This window comes from Pelodiscus sinensis, chromosome 2 (assembly GCF_049634645.1).
Source record: "Pelodiscus sinensis isolate JC-2024 chromosome 2, ASM4963464v1, whole genome shotgun sequence".
Taxonomy (NCBI): domain Eukaryota; kingdom Metazoa; phylum Chordata; order Testudines; family Trionychidae; genus Pelodiscus; species Pelodiscus sinensis.
Window position 1 is genome coordinate 163,854,510 of NC_134712.1, and position 18,604 is coordinate 163,873,113.

The following is an 18,604-nucleotide window of genomic DNA, read 5'->3' on the forward strand; positions in this document are numbered from 1 at the left end:
GAGATTGGCAGATATCTGAGCAAGCCACTGTTAGTCTAAACAGCTATAACACTGTCACCACAATGGGTGGTAGAACTATTCTTGGCCCTAAGTTTGTTGAACTGAACCACAGTGAGGTCATTATGGTATCTGGATATAAATTGTATGTACTTCTGCCTCCTTTCCAGGTAACATCTGAGTACACTGGGTACTGTTACCATTTCTGACCCACTCTGTGTTCACAGTGCTAAGCAATTGAATGGAGAAGCTAAGCAAATCCAACAGCCTATAATGTCAGTACAGTCTATGATGGAAAATGGCCATGATGACCCGGGAGGCAGGAGATTATCCCTTGATCTTAGACAGAATGGTGGATGGTCTCTGTAAAATTAGCTGTAGTTCCTGACAGGAACATTTGGTCCTACAGCTTTGTGGGACAGCTGCCCATAATTCACTCCAGTGGGCATCGTTAGGCAGAGTGCAAGGTGTAGAAGTAGAGACACTGTTCTGTTGTGATGGCAGAAAAGTAGCTGTGTGGACAGACCATGCTATTTAATTTTTAACCACTTAAACTGAGTGTGTCCATAGCTGCTTACAAAATAACAATTATAGCTGCAAAGTAGATCTAGCCTTAGGCTGTTAACCTGACCTTGCAAAAAACAGTTCATTCAATTTATGAATTTGATTCTTTCACACTCCATTACTCCCTGTAACTTGTAATCAGTAAGCATATCAGAGGTATCTTTAAAAACAAGGAGTAGACTTGTGGCACCTTAGAGAGAGTATTTAGGACCAAATCCATGCTAATTTTATTATTATCTGGGGTGTCCTTAGTGAAAGGAGGACTGAAATGGAGGAAAGAGGACAGATTAGCCAGAAACATGTTCTTTCACAGAGCTTCACAAACAGGCAAAAAAAGAAAAAGGCAAATTATGTGAGGGAAAAGAGGGCGGTATAAATGAGAGGTCTCAGGGTATGTCTACACTGCATTCCCTTTTCAAGAGAGGAATGCAGTTGCAGCTGAGCAAAATTGCAAATGAAGCGCGGATTTGAATTTCCCATGCTTCATTTGCATAATTGCATCCAGGCGCTATTTTGAAATACCCTATTTCGAAAAAAGAAACGCTGTCTAGACCGGATTATTTTGAAAGAAAACCGTTCTTTCAAAATTACCCTTAAACCTCATTTTATAAGGACTAAGAGTAATTTTGAAAGAAGGGATTTCTTTCAAAATAACCGCATCTAGACAGCATTTCTTTTTTCGAAATAGCGCCCGAACGTGATTATGCAAATGAAGCGTGGGAAATTCCAATATGTGCTTCATTTGCAATTTCGCTCGGCTGCATTTGCATTCCTCTTTCAAAAGAGGAATGCAGTGTAGACATACCCTCAGGGAAGGGAACAGTAAAGTATTAGGGCCAGAGAAAATTGTGGGACCAAAAGAGAGGGAAAGTGAGTTGAAGAAAAGTTGGGATAAGGAGATGGGTGCTACTGACAAAGTGAATGTGGAAATCAGATAAGGAGGAAAGACAGGAAATAAAGAAGGGAACATACAGAAAGGTAAGAGTAGAGAGACAGAGAGTGACATTAAAGGGAGAAATAAAGATATAGAAGAAACCCAATGCTGTGTTTATGTTCCTACATTATATTTTTAAGAGATGATGGGGGCAATAGGTTAATTTTGTGAATATCTCACTTATTTCTGTTGTGCAGGATTTTGAAGTTGGTCCACTTTTCTTTTTTGCTGGCATTCTAACCAACACTTTCATTGATCTGTTCCACAAAAGATTTCAGGGGGAAAATACTGCAGAAAACCTGGATAAATGTCAATTATTTTTCATAAAAAGTTTATTTAAGTTTCTCCTAAGTTTTTTAGGAGAACTGCTCATATGAATAACTTTTTTTCTTTAATGTTTTTTTCCTGTGTATTGTGTTATTTGCTTTGTAAAATATTTTAAACATTACTGCCTAGATGTGATAAACTTAAAAAACAACAAATAGTCTGGTAGCACTTTAAAGACTTACAAAATATGTAGATGGTATCATGAGTTTTTGTGGGCACAGCCCACTTCTTCAAATGACCAGAGTGTTGGATGTCCAGAACTAAAGTAAATAGGGGAGAAGGAGGCGGGGGAAAGAAGGAAAAAAATCGGATGGGGGGGACAAGAAGAGGTAGTAGGTATAAAAATATCAAGGGAAAAGCCGAGCTGGAATGTAACAGAAAAAACAAATAGTCTATAAAGTAGACAATAGGGAAGAAGAGTACTAGCACCAGATACAATACAGACAAAGAATCATTGGCACCTTCATTGTTTGGTAGGTATCTTTATTTAATCCATTAACATGAGTATCAAACTTGTGAATGAATTGTAGTTCCAGTCCTTCCCTGTGTATTTGGCTTGTGGAATTGGTCTGTAACAAAACAGCCACTTGGTGTACTCTCAATACCTATAAACTAGAAAATGCATGTATTAGTGCCCCCACTCACTGGGTGTCCTTGTGTTTAGAGGGAGGAGAGACCAATTTATCAAGAGTAGTGGTGGTTTCTGATGTGGCTATGGAAACAGTGGGAAATATTACTGAATTGTAGTACCAATACTACCAGCACAGGGACTTAAGTGGTAGTGGCATTACTGAGCTGTGGGTTTGATTTGAACTGATGACCAGGACTGATAGGTGAGAGGACAGTTATGCTAGGGCCTAGCACTAATGCACCTCCCCCAATATCTATATAAGATCTGTGTAAGTGAAATAAAATGGGAGGGATTGAGACCCCAGCAAATATGGGGCACAGGGCCTCCAAATATCGCTTGATGGACTAGTTGATGACTCTCCCATTTCTGACTCCCTCTTCCTCCCAGCCCATCAAATTGCCAAATACAAATGGCATTTGTATATTTGCCTATATTGTACTACAATAGCAAACATGAATCTGGAATACTTGTCTGTCTCAATTTCAATTTCTGCCTCTTGCATTAAAATTATTTGTGCAAAATCTTGCCAATGTAGACGTAGCCTAATTGTGAACCATAGTTCCACCACAGGAAGGAAGTGAGAAATCCTTTCTTTAGGTTTCCCCTCTTCCCACAGTAGTTTCCCTAAGTTTCAGGCTTTCATTCTTGAACAAGTGGTGAGTACTTTGTCAACATTGCATGTGTTTTGGTAAACATCTGTAATATGTCATGGCAGAACATAACAACCCGGATTGTAGTATATAGGACCATTTAGTATTCTAGTCTCTCAGATTCTTTGGATAGTCATAACAGCATTTTATAACAGATTAATCTCAGAACACTTTGCATGCCCTATATATTAATACACATTACTTTGCTCTCACTTCTGGTGTAGCAGGGAGCATTTGTTTAACAGCACATGATATTGCTGTCATAGGTACAGGAACAATTTTTATAGTGGGGGGGTGCTGAAAACCATTGAACCAAACGATAAACCGTGTATATGAAGGAACCCACTTCAAATCAAAGGGTGCTACCGCACCTCCAACATACTTAGTTCCAGGACCTATAAATGCTGTGTAACAGTTTAGGAGAGAAAGTGAAAAACACCAATATTCTACTGAAACTAGATAGGAAATGTTAGGTAAGCAGAAGATATTGAAAATGAAACTGGGCCAAGACACTAGGGCTAGGACTCCAGTTACAAATGCAATAGGGTTTTTATTTACTACAGTCATCCAGGCACGATATTTTCAACTACAGGTTGAACCTCTGTGGTCTGGAACTCTGGTCTGGCAATGTCTGTGATCCACAGGGACCACAGAAGTTGCGGGACTAGAGAGCTCCAGCAGCAAAGGTTGCTGGTGGCTTGGAGTGGAGTTGGCCAATGGGGCACCAGAGTTTGTACCCAGTGAGGCAGGGAAACTGGGGGGGCAGAACTCATGGGGCAGTGGGACCGCCAAGAGTCCAAGCAGTACGGTGGGGCTGCTGGGAGCGCAGGCAGAGTTGCAGACTGTCGCAAGGTCAGAGGGGTGGCTGGGAGCTCCAGTGGGGCGGCAGGCTGCCACGAAGTCATAGGAGCACCGGGAGCTTTGGCAGGGTGGTGGGGCTTCTGTCAAGTCAGTGGGACCACCAGGAGTTATGGCAGGGCTGCCAGGAACTCCAGAGGGGTTGCTGCAGCTTGTGGCGCTGAGAGGCCGTGGAGAGGCGCCTGAGTGGATGTGGAGAAGAGCCCATTGGGGATGCTGGTGCCAGCCCTCCCAAACCTTCCCTGCTCTGGAAAACTCCCTTGTCCAGGACTGGTCAGATCCTGAGGGTGCCCAACCAGCAAGGTCCAATCAGTAGATATCAGGAAGAAATTGCTTAGTGATGAGAGCAATTGAGTAGCAGAATTCATACCAAGCAAGATGGCCAAAGAGCCATCTCTATAGATATTAAACAGGTTAGACAGATGATAGAAGTTATGATGTATTCAGTATAATATAGTCTGATAGAATGACCCAACTGATTTCTTCCTGGTCCCATTATCTATGATTCTATTAAGAGCCAATAGTTTTGCTGCAGCAGCTGACTTCCTTATCTTCCATGATAGTATGTCATTGTATACTGTTATTTGGTTGTTCACATACAGCAAAAATGTCATGGACAAGGACAACCTATTATATAAAACCCTTATCTATTAACTGTTATTGAATCCCATGTGTTCCCTTAACCTGACTATCACAAAAGCAAAATGTGTTTCAACAGTACTTGGGATTTTTAATTGTGTCTAGACTGATATTTAACTTGCTAAGTTGAGCACAATCCTTTTAAAATATAGTGCGCTGTAGTTTGTGCCTTTTTCAGTCACTATCTTTTAAATAAGATAGATAAGCATCTCATAGTAGGAGTGTCTAAAAAAGTATATTTCTAAAAAATTAAACTCAGTGGTTGAAGCAATTGCATGAAATACTGTCACAGGCATCTTGGTAAAGAATCAGACAATAAAAGCAAGTGCCTATGAGAAAGCAAACCCTTGTTAAGTTTTGGGAAATGTTGGATTTCTCTGGGTAAAAAGATGCATAATGTAATTTGATTTTTTTATAACTCCTTTGCAGTTCACGTGAAAGTATTTCTAAATGTCAATCATTTACTATCTCTAGACCAAAGACAGTGAATACTGTATGCAAATCCAGTAATCTTTAATGTTAAATTTGTAACCTTGCAACCCTTTTCATGGTAACTGATCATCATAAATGCAATATTATTACCTTGCTGCAAGATCTACCAGAATACAAAACTGAGGTAAAAATAGGGAAAACCCACATACCATCAGAACAGATATTGGGCCTAAATCTATAAATAGTAGTGAACCCTTATCAAGACACCAGTGGGTTTGTATCTGATCATATTTATATCAGAGTAAATCAGGAATAACTTACTGACTTCAGTAGAATTATTACCCACATTTTCAACTATTCTCTACCACAGGAAACACATCTTCTTTCTATAAACCATGAAAAACCTGATAAATAGGGCCATACCAAATTCACGGTCCATTTTGGTCAATTTCATGGTCATAGGATTTAAAAAATCATACATTTCATTATTCTAGCTATTTAAATCTGAAATTTCATGTCATAATTGTAGGGGGTCTTAACTCAAAAAGGAATTGTGGGAAAAGGGGACAGTAGAACTGCTGCCCTTACACCTGCACTGTTGCTGGCGGCAGGCTGCCTTCAGAACTGGGCAGCTGAAGAGCAGCAGCTGCTGTCTGGGATCCCAGCTCTGAAAGCAGAGCTGCCTCCAGAAGCAGTGCAGATGTAAGGATGGCATGGCATGGTATGGTATCGCTACCCTTACTTCTGGGCTATTGCCTGCAGAGCCGGGCCTTCAGTCAGGAGCAGCCACTCTTCAGCTGCCCAGCTTTGAAGACAATGCAGAAGTAAGGGTGGCAATAAAGCAACAATCCCAAAAATAACCTTGTGACCTTCCCTCCCCTGCAACTCCCTTATGCATCAGGACTCCCAATTTGAGAAACACTGGTTTCCCTGGGAAAATCTCTAAAGTATAAAGTAAAAGCATATAAAAGACCAAATTTCACTGTCTGTGATGCATTTTTCATGGCCATCAATTGATAGGGCCCTACTGAATAAATATATTCCATTCTATATAAACATTCTCTGAAGCTTTTAATTTAAGCATTTAGATCTCAAGTCCTTTATTTATCTACAGACAAGTACAGCACTGGAGAAGAAATGCAAACTTTTTCCATGCTGCCCTGACTATATACTCAAACTCTGATCTGGAAGGATCAGTTTTAGTTTTCTGTTGCATATTCAATCCTTGTTCTCACTGCTAAGACTGCCAAGGAAAGGACCAATCAGTACCAATTGAGGTAGTGGATTTAGTGATATGGATTCTTGTTCCCCAGGAATCAAGGAGGCTCTTGATTAGTTTCCCAAAGGCTGCCAAGCATAAGGTCTGATTCTGATACCCCAGCTTACACTGAAATCACAAATTTCAGCAATATCAAGTGCTGACTGGAAAAACAGGGCAAAACATTTTCTCCCAAAGCATTCTTCAAAATAAGTGGCTACCATCAAATCACTACTGGAAGGAGAATTACTAAGTTTCTACAGAGGGTTCATTTGTTCTTCACATGAAAAGTACTCATTTTGGAAACCACTAAGAGGATGCACCTTTTTTTTTTTGTTTAACTTCATGTGTTGCCAGATGGAGAAAAAAATCTAGAAGATTATAGAACCTCCTTGCTTGAAGCCAAATGAATTCAAGTTGTGGAAAACTCAGAGGACAGCAATACACCACAGAAGCCCAAAAGAAGACACAGATGCAAAATGTTCCAGTGTCACCAAAAAGAACTGGGAAGTGTGAAGACAGAACCCTGCTTGGACTTGCCTTTGCTACTTGTCTGAACAATATACTTGTAGCTTAAAATGACACCTTGTTTGTAATACTTAATACAACCTAACGCTTGGAGCTCAAGCCTGCATCCCTTGCTAGTTTTGTAAATTCTGAAGAGATTTGAGCTAATGCACTAGAACCTCAGAGTTATAGACACTTCGGGACGGAGGTTGGTTGTAACCCTGAAATGTTTGTAACTGAATAAAATGTTATGTTTGTTTTTTCAAAAGTTTACAACTGAACACTAACTTAATACAGCTTTGAAACTTTACTATGCAGAAGAATAATACTGCTTTTAACCATTTTAATTTAAATGAAACAAGCACAGACATGGTTTCCTTATCTTGTCAAATCTTTTTTAAACCTTACCTTTATTTTTTTAGTTTAACACAACACTGTACAGTATTTGCTCTGTATGTGTGTGTCTGTCTGTCAGTCGCCTGCTTGCATGCTTTTGGTACCAAAAGAGGTGTGTGGTTGACCAGTTGGTTCATAACTTTGAGGTAAGTTCTACTGTACATTTCCTATGCCATAATTAACCTCTTTTTACCATTGTCTCAACCTTTTAAAGCCTCAAGGAGACATTATTTTACCCCTCTCAGTGGCTGAAAAGCATATTGTCATCTGGATGCTTGCTACCAAAACTCGAACATGCCAAAAGAGAATTAACAGAAACGAGCTAGGTAGAGAGAAGTGTACAGCTTTTGATGTACTAGCCCATGCTCAGGTTTCAGCGTAGTTTTACACCATTTCTGCCTTTGCTGTACTCTGCACTATGTTCTCTAGCAAATCATAGGCTAGTTGCTTGATTGTCTTTCTTCAGCCACATCATAGATTTTAAGAGACAGGTTTTTTATTTTCCTCTTCACTCATTTTCATTGTTTGTCTTTGGGTGCTGTCATTCTTTTAGCTTCCTAGAAACGTTTTTATAGGTTTATTTGAATTGTGACCACATATGCCTTGAGCAGAAATTGATTGTTTCATTAGCAATGAAATAAATACAAGTTCAAAAAACCCTTCTAAGCTCTTTTTCAATACTCATTGTTTGTGTCCTACATTCCCACAATATGTGTAACCACATCCACAGAAAAGCTGCTTACCAAGCTGCTACTACATGCAGCCAAGAAGCAAACCACGTGAAGGACTGAAACAAAATATAGTAGTTGACTTTAGGCAGCACAATTCAGACAAAAAATGTATTGAATGCCCTAAAGCAATTGTCATGTTGTGGACTTTTTCTATGTAACAGCAGTTTTTTAAATTATGACTATGATTTGTTTGCTTGTAGTCAGGGTTTTTGTTTTGTTTTGTTTAATAACTATCCAGTCCTCTAGCCTCTGAAAACAAGTCAAAATTTTGTTTTACTTCCTCATATTCTGTAGTCCTGATTCTTCACTGCTTTGCATCTGCTATAATCACTGTCACATGCATTTAATGTTAGTAAAATTAATTCAGTAAATTCATTTAGTAAAACATTAAAAAATGTTAGTATTGGTAATTCAGAATTCTCTACTCATACTGGTGGTAGCATTTTTGTACCTGTTTTGTGTAAGTGTAAATGACAGTATAAACTTCAAGGCAGCGAAAAATCAGAGCCTGTAACTCAGCCCATTAAGATATTTAGCTGATCTTTGTTTACAACAGTATAACTTTGCTTAAAAACAGTAAAGTAAGTTGTCATGGAATAAAAGGGAAGGTCCTTTCATTAATTGGAAATTGATTCAAATACAGGAAACAAAGGGTAGGAATAAATGGTAAGTTTTCAGAGTGGAGAGAGGTATGATCAGGACTCGACAAATTCTGGAAAACCCTACTTGCCAGACAAAAAAGGGACTCACCACCCTCCTCCCAGAAAGTGTTTTTTTAAATAGCATAAATTCCTAATAAGAATAAGAACAGTAATTACTAATAAGTTATTAATAAATGTCACCCAAGTTATTAATAAATATCTTATAAACCTCTACCTTTTCCCTCTGCTGCCATGTCTCCTCCCCTTGCTCCATCAGCTCCCCTGGTGCCTGCTCCCCCCCCCCAACTCCTCACCCACCTCTGCTGTCCTGACTCCTGCCCTTCTCACTGCCCTCAGCCTTCCTGAGACTTGTCCCCCTCCACCATCCCTTCTCTCCCCCCTGTGCCCACTCTTCCAGTAGCCCTACTCTGATCTGATCCTCATCCCCTCTCCTAACACGTCCCTCTACACACCTGCCCTGCTTCTCTCCTCTGGTGATGGTCCCTCTCCTGCAGGTGTCTGCCCTTCTGCTTCACCCCCAGAATCCCCTGGCACCTGCACCCTCCTGGTGCCTCCCCCTTCCCTCACTGCCCCTGCCCCCTTTGCCCTCTTTTTCCCTGATGCCCACTCCCTTGCTCCATCCCCCCTCCTCATGCCCACCCCTTCTTTCTAGACTTCTCCCAGCACCTCCCCCTTCCCCTCTAGCCCCAGTGCCCTTACTCTCTCCTCTCCCAGCATCACCCTGTCTCCCCTCCCACTGACAACTCCCCTCCTGCCCTTTTCCTCATTGTCTGCACTTGGCCTCTGGCTTTTGTCCCTCTTGCACCCCTGTCTCTTGGTGCCTTCCCCTTTCTTCTTCTTCTGACCTCCTTCCCTCCCCTCAGCACAAGCCCCTTCTCCATATTTTTCCCCTCCCCTCCCCTCCCCACAGCCCAGCCCAGCCCCTTCCCCTCCCCCAGGGCCAGCTCTAGGTTTTTGCTGCCCCAAGCAAAACATTTTTGCCCCCCTCCCTTTTTTTGTTGTCTTTTACACGTTTGCATTTTGCAATGGTTTTTTTTGTGTGTGTGTTTGTTTTCATTTTTGTCCTGGCATTTTAGCCCTATAAATAGCAAATAGCATTTTCATTTGTTTTTTCCATAAAGGCAAAGGCGCTTTAAGTGAACTCCCCCTTTCACTCGCTGCTGGGTCACAGCAACCTTTTCCCTGGCCTGTCCAGCCCCTCCCTATGGACAAGCACTCCTCACTCCCAACCCACAGGAGGAGCAGGGTGCAGGGACAGCACAGAGCCAGAGGGGTGCAGGGAACAGTGGGGAGTGGGGGTACAGGGTGGCACAGGGAACGGGAGGCACAGAGCCAGAAGGACGCAGGGTGCGATGGAGGCACGGGGAATGGGACGTGGGGAATGGGAGGGGCAGAGGGATCGGAGTCTAGGGGCAGTGCAGGGAATACGCAGCACAGACCTGGGGGGCAGGGTGCAAGGGCAGCGGAGAGCCAGAGAGTCGCAGGGAAGAGGGAGAGCAGGGGGTGCAGGATGCAGGGGAGCAGGGGTGGCGTGGGGAATGGGTCGTGCGGAGACAAAGTGGCGCGGGGTGGGTGCAGCGATCCAGGTGGTCGGCCAGGAGCGGTCTCTTACCGGCGAGGGGGTTGGGGCCATGGCAGGACTGGAGCCGGCAGGGCGGGGCCTGGCGTCTGGCTCGTGCCCCGCCTCCTCACGCCGGAGCTGCACATAGGCATCCCGGCGCTGAGGATCACTGCGCTTTCCCCTTCCCGGCAGCACTCCACTCCTTCGCCCGGCCGGCAGATCAGATGGGGCCATGCCGCCCGTAGTGCGGGCTTTGGCCAGCCCGTCACAACCACCCACTAGACCAGTCCACCCCTGCACTCGCCAGCTGATAAAATCTACTCGCCACAGGCGAGTGGGCGAGTGTATTTGTCGAGCCTTGGGTATGATGGAGACTAATTTGGCTACAACTACTTGAGAGAGATCTTGGAGTTATTGTGGATAGTTCTCTGAAAACATCCACTCAGTGTGCAGCGGCAATCAAAAAAGCAAATAGAATGTGAGGAGTCATTAAAAAGGGGATAGAGAATAAGACAGAAAATATCATATTGCCTCTATAAAAAACCATGGTACGCCCACATTTCGAATATGGGAGACAGATGTGGTCGCCTTATCTCAAAAAAGATATCTTGACATTGGAAAAGGTTCAGAAAAGGGCAACAAAAATGATTAGGGGTTTGGAACAGGTCCCATATGAAGAGAGATTAAAAAGAATTGGACTTTTTAGTTTAGAAAAGAGGAGACGAAGAGGGGATGTGATAGAGGTCTATAAATTCATGATTGGTATGCAAAAAGTGAATAATGAAAAGTAATTTACTTATTCCCACAATATAAGAACTAGGGGTTACCAAATGAAATTAATAGGCAGCAGGTTTAAAACAAACAAAACGAAATTTTTCTTCACTCAGCGCAGTCAACCTGTGGAACTCCTTGCCAGAGGATGCAGTGAAGGCTAGAACTTTAATAGGGTTCAAAAAAGAGCTAGATAGATTCATGGAGGTTAGGTCCATCAATGGCTATTAGCCAGGTTGGGTAGGAATGGTGTCGCTAGCCTCTGTTTCTCGGGAGGTGGGTGACAGGGGAGGGATCACATGAGGATTACCTATTGTGGTCTCTTCCTCTGGGGCATCTGGTATTGGCCAGTGTCAGCAGACAGGATACTGGGCTAGATGGACCTTTGGTCTGACCCACTATGGCCATTCTTATGTTCTTATGCTATGCTACAGTGAGTTCTGAATTTTGTCCATATAATCTTTTGTTTTGATTGATACAAGTTTATAAGCTGTGTCTTCTAAATTAAAAATGATTCGCAATAGCAAGCTTAGCAAAGAAATCTCAACTAGATGGCAGTGTTCCTTTTCATTTCTGTAATTTGAATCCAGCAAGCCATATCTGAGCATTTGTTAGCAGGGGAGACTATGTCAAGATCATATCTGGTATAACCAGATAGAAATCTTGAAGTTTATGGGAACCTGAGAAGAATAATTTTGCATTTTTAACAAACCTGTTCCACCTGTCTCCAGCTAGATATTATTTATCCTTTGTCTCTCTCAACTCCCCAAACTCACAGAAACACATTTGCCAGTTTTGCTTGACTCTCTGTCTGTCCCAATGTGTTCTTACAGACTGTGCCAATATACATACTAAAATACCAGCTTCTCTTTCAGGCTAGCAAGAATAGTAAACTTTGGATACATATTTTTTTTTGTTGCTCAATTGTCTTCATCAGTCTCTATTTACAGATCCTCACAAGTATTTTGTTTGGTTTTTGTTGAATTTGTTTGGGTTTTGCCCCCCCTTCAAGCTGGCATAGTGTTTAGCATACACACCCAAACTAATGGATGCCACTACTAATAGGCTATGTGCAAAGCTGAAAATCCCATATCCTGCCTCATGAAGTCCTGAAAAGAAAATGTCAAATCTTCAGCAGGCATAAGTTTGTTGCCCATCTTTAATTTAATACTTCACACAGTGTCTCTTTCCCTTTTATATAATCAACGTTATCTAAACAAAAATACCCAAAGTTATCTTCAGTAGTAATATACTCAAAAGCAGCATGTAACTACATACTGTGCTATTTAATCACTTCTCTAAAATGTCTGGTATCAATATAACCAGTTATTGTATTAAAATGCATTTAATACATTTGTATATGTATATACAATGTGTGTCGGATCTATTCTTTACTATACTGCATATAGTTGTGATGTATACAATGGACCAGACCAACTCTGCGGTATTTGTTTAGGGTTTTATGGAGTTCAGCTCCATTGTAAAAATAACATTTGTGTGGCATTTCAGTACTTTCATTTACTCGTTAAATCAGGAAATTAAGAATGACACAAAAATAAATAGCAAAATATGAACAGGACTTATTCCCATGACCCCACCATCTCCCCTACCATGAGATCATCACTCATGCCTCCCTGCTTTTACACATTAAAATATCATGTTCACAGGACAATAAAAACGAGTGGTTTAAGGATTTTAAGTATCTCTTCTTCATCTATTGACCATATATAATGTGGTAAAATGGAAACTTACAGAGGATAAAACTACTTGAGAAAAATCATACCTGTGCTCTAGGTCCCGATTTATGCATATATAAAACTTTATTATTTCTATTTTCACTGTCCTTTCTGTTAGAATAATCACATATTTGGTAACGCTATGCAGCCTCTTAAACTTGACACAGTTTAGGGCCTCATCATGTCTTAATCTGGCACTGGCTCTTAACCAGACTTCATTATGCTGCAAGGTGACGCCAGCACACACCCAAGCCCAGATTCCTCCCCCTTAACCCCTAAAAATATGTCTTATACTGTCCAGAGTTCTCCTGGACATTATTTATTTATTTATTTATTCATTTAAGAGAATAATATGCACACAGCGTGTTGCACCATATGGAGTTACACAGACTTCAACTTGAATACATTGGATTAGATAAAACAATAAAACAAGTTATTTACTACACAAAGAGAGCTTTTTAGGTGAATACGAGTAAGGAGATCTAAAAGTTAGAAATGATTGCCAGAGAAATAAAAAAAAACACATTTATTGATGTCTAATTTAATAAACTGAATTAGATTCAAAGCAAAGTTTTCTCACGACAGGCTGTCAGCAGTCTTTGAGTATGTCTATACTACACGCTTATTTTGAAATAAGGTATTTCAGAATAATAACTCCCGAAATAGCTATTTCGAAACAGTGTGTCCACACTACAAATGCTTATCAAAATAGCACAGATCTATGTCAAAATAGAGCATCCACACTGATTGGAGACTGAATCACATTTAAACTGCCCCCGGAAGTACTCTGGGCAGGGCATAAGGGCAGCAGTCACTCTAGAGCTGGTTCCTGAGGCTATCAGAGGCTTGTGCTTAAAAGGGCACCTCTACAGCCATGTCTCAGTCTCCTCTCCATTGCCTACCTCCTTGAGGAACAGCAAACTTTTCTCACTGCCTGATCTGGTTGCCCTTGTGAACACCACAGCACTTCTGCCATGGAGCCAGACCTGCTGCAAAGTACCCACCGGCTCTTAGACCTCTTGCTGCACCTCCTAGTGTAGTTACTGCAGGCTGCCCACATGGCCCTGCAGGACCAGGACCCGCAGTTCACTCTGGAGCTCCTCATCTCCCCTCTCCACAAGCTGCTTATGCAGTACAAATCCTCCCAACCTCCCCTGCACACCATGCCCCAGAAAACCAGTTCTAACTGGTGGGACCGGATCAACATAGAGCAGTGGGACAACCAGCAGTGGCTCCAGAACTTCCACATGCAGAAGGACACCTTCATGGAGCTCTGTGAGCGGCTCGCCCCTGCCCTCTGGTGATAGGACACCCACATGAGACCCGCCATCCCCCTCCAGAAGTAGGTCAGCTTTGTTGTTTGGAAGCTCGCCATTCCAGACAGCTATCGCTCCATCAGGAACCAGTTCGGTGTGGGGATATCAACCGTCAGGGCTTTGCTCATGCAGGTTTGGCTCTCTTGCTCTTGTTCTAGAATGGTGGTGTACTACTGGAATAGTGATAGAAATGTAGCCGTGTTAGTCTGGTGTAGCTGAAACAAAATACAGGACTATGTAGCACTTTAGTCTTTAAAGTGTTACATAGTCCTGTATTTTGTTTCTACTACTGGAATGGGATTCCCTAGGGAAAGCCCTGTCGGGAATGGGTTACTTGGGGGTTGCTCCTGCTGTGTGAGAAGGGGCTTGAGCTCGGGGACCTCCTTGGGGCTCTGGCAACCCTGTAATTCTCTGTTTGTATCCTTACAGGTGGTAAGGACTATCAACACCATCCTGCTGTGCAAGGTCATCATCCTGGGCGACATCGACCCCATCATCGCCGACTTTGCCACCATGGGCTTCCTCAACTGTGGGGGCCATTGATAGCACCCACCTCCCCATCCTGACCCCCGACCACTGGGCCTCCAATTGTATCAAACAGGATAGGAGGTGTACAATGGTGTACTTTACAATGGTGCTGCAGGCCCTCATGGCCCAACCAGGTCGCTTCACTGACATTAACGATGGGTGGTCAGGGAAGGTACACGACATCCGCATATTTAGGAACTGCAGCCTCTACCAGAAGAAGCATGCCACCACATTTTTCCCCGACTGCACTATCAGGATTAGGGACATGGACATGCCCATGTGCATTGTGGGTGACACAGCCTACCCCTTGCTGCTCGGCTAATGAACCCTTACATGGGACACCTGGACCCCACCAAGGAACGCTTCAATGCCAGGTTGAGCAGGGTCCACATCATGGTGGAGGGTGCCTTCAGCCACCTCAGAGGGAGGTTCCAGGGTCTCCTCACCCGCTTTGGTGAATAAAACGTCCCCCAATTGGTGGCAGCCTGCTGTCCTGCGCAATCTGTGCGAGAACAAGGGGGAGACATTCTTGCCAGAGTGAGAGGCAGAGGCTGAGCAGCTCGCAAGGATCTTTGAGCAGCCATGCACCCTGCCATCCAGCAGGCCCATCGGGGGCTATGCATATCCGGGAGGCCCTGAAGGGAGCGTTTCAGCCAAGGACTCCTGAGACACTGTCTCCTGGGTCTCCCCACAAGGGGCTTCTGCATAGCCCCTGTGTGCCTTTCCTCCCCCACACCTCCCTTACCCTGCCCTCCCTTCCCACTTTCCTCCCCCCAGCCCCTCCCCTGCAGACCAAAGAAACCAGACTTTTTTATTTGGAACAAGAAACTGTTATTTTTATTTGGGGTAAATGTAACTGGGGAAGGACTGTGGAAAGGACCTGGGATGAGGGATGGGGCTGAGATTGGCGCCAGCTTTGGGTGGTCCCACCACCTCATGTGCAGGACTTTCGACAGCTACAGGGGGAAACTAGGAGTACAAGTACCCACTGGGACTAGGGGTAAGCCAGAGGAGCGGGGGAAGGGGACAGCTGCTGGACTGCTCAAAGGCAGTGACAAGGCGGTCAATGGTGGCAGTGTGTGCTATGCACATTCTGCAGTTTTGTATGGACAGCTCCTGCCAGGTTGTATGGTGCAGCTCTACGTCAGCATCCAACCTCCAGTCCTGCCACTCCAGAGACTACTGCAGGGCATGCAGGCAGATAAGATGTTACTGCTTGAGGTCTTCCTGGAGTTGCCAAGACCTGTGAGTCTCAAGGGGTCTGGAGGCTAGCATGGGAGGTGTGGCTTTCACACCACTTGCAGCTGGTCCAGCTGTGAAGTACGGAGAATGACAGTCATCCCCAGAGATACCGTTCATGAAATCTAGCCCTAATGTGTGAGGTGACAGCGAAAAGTCTTGGTTCAGACGATGATGATGTGCTTCAAGAAAGGCCATCTGTGTCCTAGACAGTGGGCACTTTCCTGCAGGGGCACAGATGTCTCAGGGGAGACTCGCTACCCCCACATCCCAGGAATGAGCAGGCATGGGAAGGTACCAGCCAGGCCAGGAGCCTGCAGGAGGGAGGGACAGAGCATCTTGTCTTCCCTCTGGGCTGTGCAGTGGCGACCTCCCACAGTGACAGGACTTCTTTCCCTGCCTACTGGGGGAGGCGCATTAGGAAAGGTATGTATGAGCAGCAGATGCCACTTGTCGGAGACAGTGCTACGGGGGTCTCCTCTTCTGCCTCTTCCCTGGCAGGCTCCCATGCATGGGCTCGGTATCTTCCACCTTGCTGTGCTTGCCCAGGAGCAGATGCTGCCCTGGGAGTGCGGGCATGAGCCTGTGCCATGTGTGGCACTGCTGTGTGTGCCCGTGATCCCAGCCTCCTTAGTGGTGGCTTATGGTGGAAAGGTGTCACTCCCAATTCTGTGGTAGAAGGCAGGCCTCTCCAGAAACCCTGTGAGCAGGAGTGAAAGGTTTGTTTGTGGCAGCCTCATGCAGCTGTATGCTCTGGACTGGTGCTCTGTGTGCACCCAGGGACAGGATGAACTCCTAGCTGGCAGGCATGGTATCGGTGCTGGCCACCTCCTCATCCACAGGCCTGCCTGTTGGAGGCTAACAAAGGGCATCTCCAGGCCGGAGTCAACAACAAGGTGGGGAAAGGACTGAGCCCCTCTCCCTCCCAAGATACAGTGGAGTTGCTTGTAATACTGGCACAACTGGGGAGCTGTGCCAGATTGGAAGCTTTGCTCCCTGGCCTTTGTGTAGGCCTGACACAGTTCTTTGACTTTCAAGCACACCTGCTTGTGGGTGCGCATGTGTCCCTTCCATCCAGCCGTAAACATCGGCATTTCTACATCTGGTGCAGAGATCGTGGAGGTTAGCCTCCTCTCCCCAGACCTCAATGGGGATTTCCGCACCAGACCAGGATGGTGCCCTCCTCTTCCACCTCTGGACAGGGGTTTGGGAGTTGGCTGCTGGCTCACTTGCAGCTGTGGGGGCACAGTGGGAACATGGGGTTCTGTCATGGCAGCAAAGAAGTCAGTGAAGGCTGCTGCTGTGTGGCACAGGGCTAACAGGGTCTGCTTGATGCTACAAACCCTTTTCCCTGAGGCTGTGCCTTTAAAGGCAAAAGGGGAACTATAGAATTCTGATGGGCAGGGCTTGCTGAGTGGCGGTGAGCCCCGCTCGCCAGCCGCGCGGTTCTGCGCTCTGCGCATGCGCAGATTGCTCCACGCCAGCTCTTCCAGGGTGTAATCTACTCTCCACGGGCGAGTAGACTACACTATTTGTCAAGCCCTGCTGATAGGTATGGACAAAGTGGCCACCAGGGCAGCTGTGAGAAGCCCTGGAGGCCAATTATTTCAAAATAACCACAACTGTACTGTCTACACACACCCAATTTCAAAATAATTATTTCAAAAGAGGCATTATGCCTTGTGAAACAAGGGTTTATTATTCTGGAATAAGAAGCCTTTTATTTTACACCCTTGCTGTGTAGATGCTCACCTTGTTATTTCAGTATAACGTTGCAGTGTAGATGTGCCCTTACTGACCAAACTCTATAGGTCAGGACCCTTCCACTAAATTATGTTATGTTATACATTCATTGTATATCAGCATTAAGTAGAGTGCAATAGGATTAAGCTGTGAACCTTAAAGGAAATTCCAATTATGTTTTTTCCTACTAATTCATAATGATGAAAGATTTCCTTCAATCTTGCCAAAATTATGTAAATAAATACTGATACAAATGTTGTCAATTAGCTGGACCAAGGGGATTTTACTCTTTAATTAAGTGTGTTATGGGATATGACTCATATAAGAATGTCCTTTGATGCTGATAACAGAGAACACAAAAGACTGAAGGGGATCTGGGATGCTTAGTCTACAGTTATTTATAACAAAGCCTTAGGTGTCTAGCGAAGTCTTATGGGGGAAAGAAGACCTTGATCCAACTTTTTCCTAACCATCTTGTATTTTTTAAAGTCTTAAATATTAATTTTCTTATGACTAGTCTAGTCAGAGAATTAGAGATATGGCACCTTTCAACTTCTGGCCCAAAGTCCGAATTTCACCTTAATAGTGTCCAAAACTTGTTACCCTTTCATAATAGCTGCAGTGGCTTGTGTGAAATGAGTTTGGCAGTTCAAACACAAAGTTCCTAATGGAAAGGTGTCTACATCAGAAAAACCATCACTGCTGTTTGTAATCTTGACTGACTATATGGAAAAACTACTGATTGGGCAGGTAGTAGAGACAATCCAATCACCTTAGAGTTGGTCTCTTCAGAATCCAGTTGAGGCATACATGGTAAAATTTACATTGATGCTTTAAGCCTATTCTTTGGAGAGCAGATTTCAATTTCCAAGGATGTCTTTTTTATTACATTTCTTGAAAACTAGAACTCATTTTTATGAACAGTAACTGTTCGGAATCATTCATTTCCTTTCTCATACTCAGGTCTACCAGTCCTCAGAGAGAAACTCACCAGACCTGCGTCTAACCAGATTAATTCTGAAGAGAACTTAGAAAATTATCCTTTTCTAAGAGTTTTTCTTGAAAGATGTAAGTAAATATTTTTAATATGTTCCACAACCTTAATTAGCTGACAAGAAAAGCAG

General features: G+C 43.8%; 1 long non-coding RNA gene across 2 annotated transcripts in view; it reads left to right on the top strand.

The window, feature by feature from the left end:
- LOC142827258 (uncharacterized) overlaps positions 1-18,604 on the top strand; it is a 51,260-nt gene that overhangs the window by 29,126 nt on the left and 3,530 nt on the right. Inside the window, exon 4 of one of the 2 annotated variants that reach the window (XR_012901859.1) lies at positions 14,400-18,548. This is a non-coding gene — a long non-coding RNA (uncharacterized LOC142827258). Of the gene's footprint in view, positions 1-6,647; positions 6,873-14,399; positions 18,549-18,604 lie in introns of those variants that run through there. The other variant, XR_012901860.1, reaches the window with a different exon arrangement.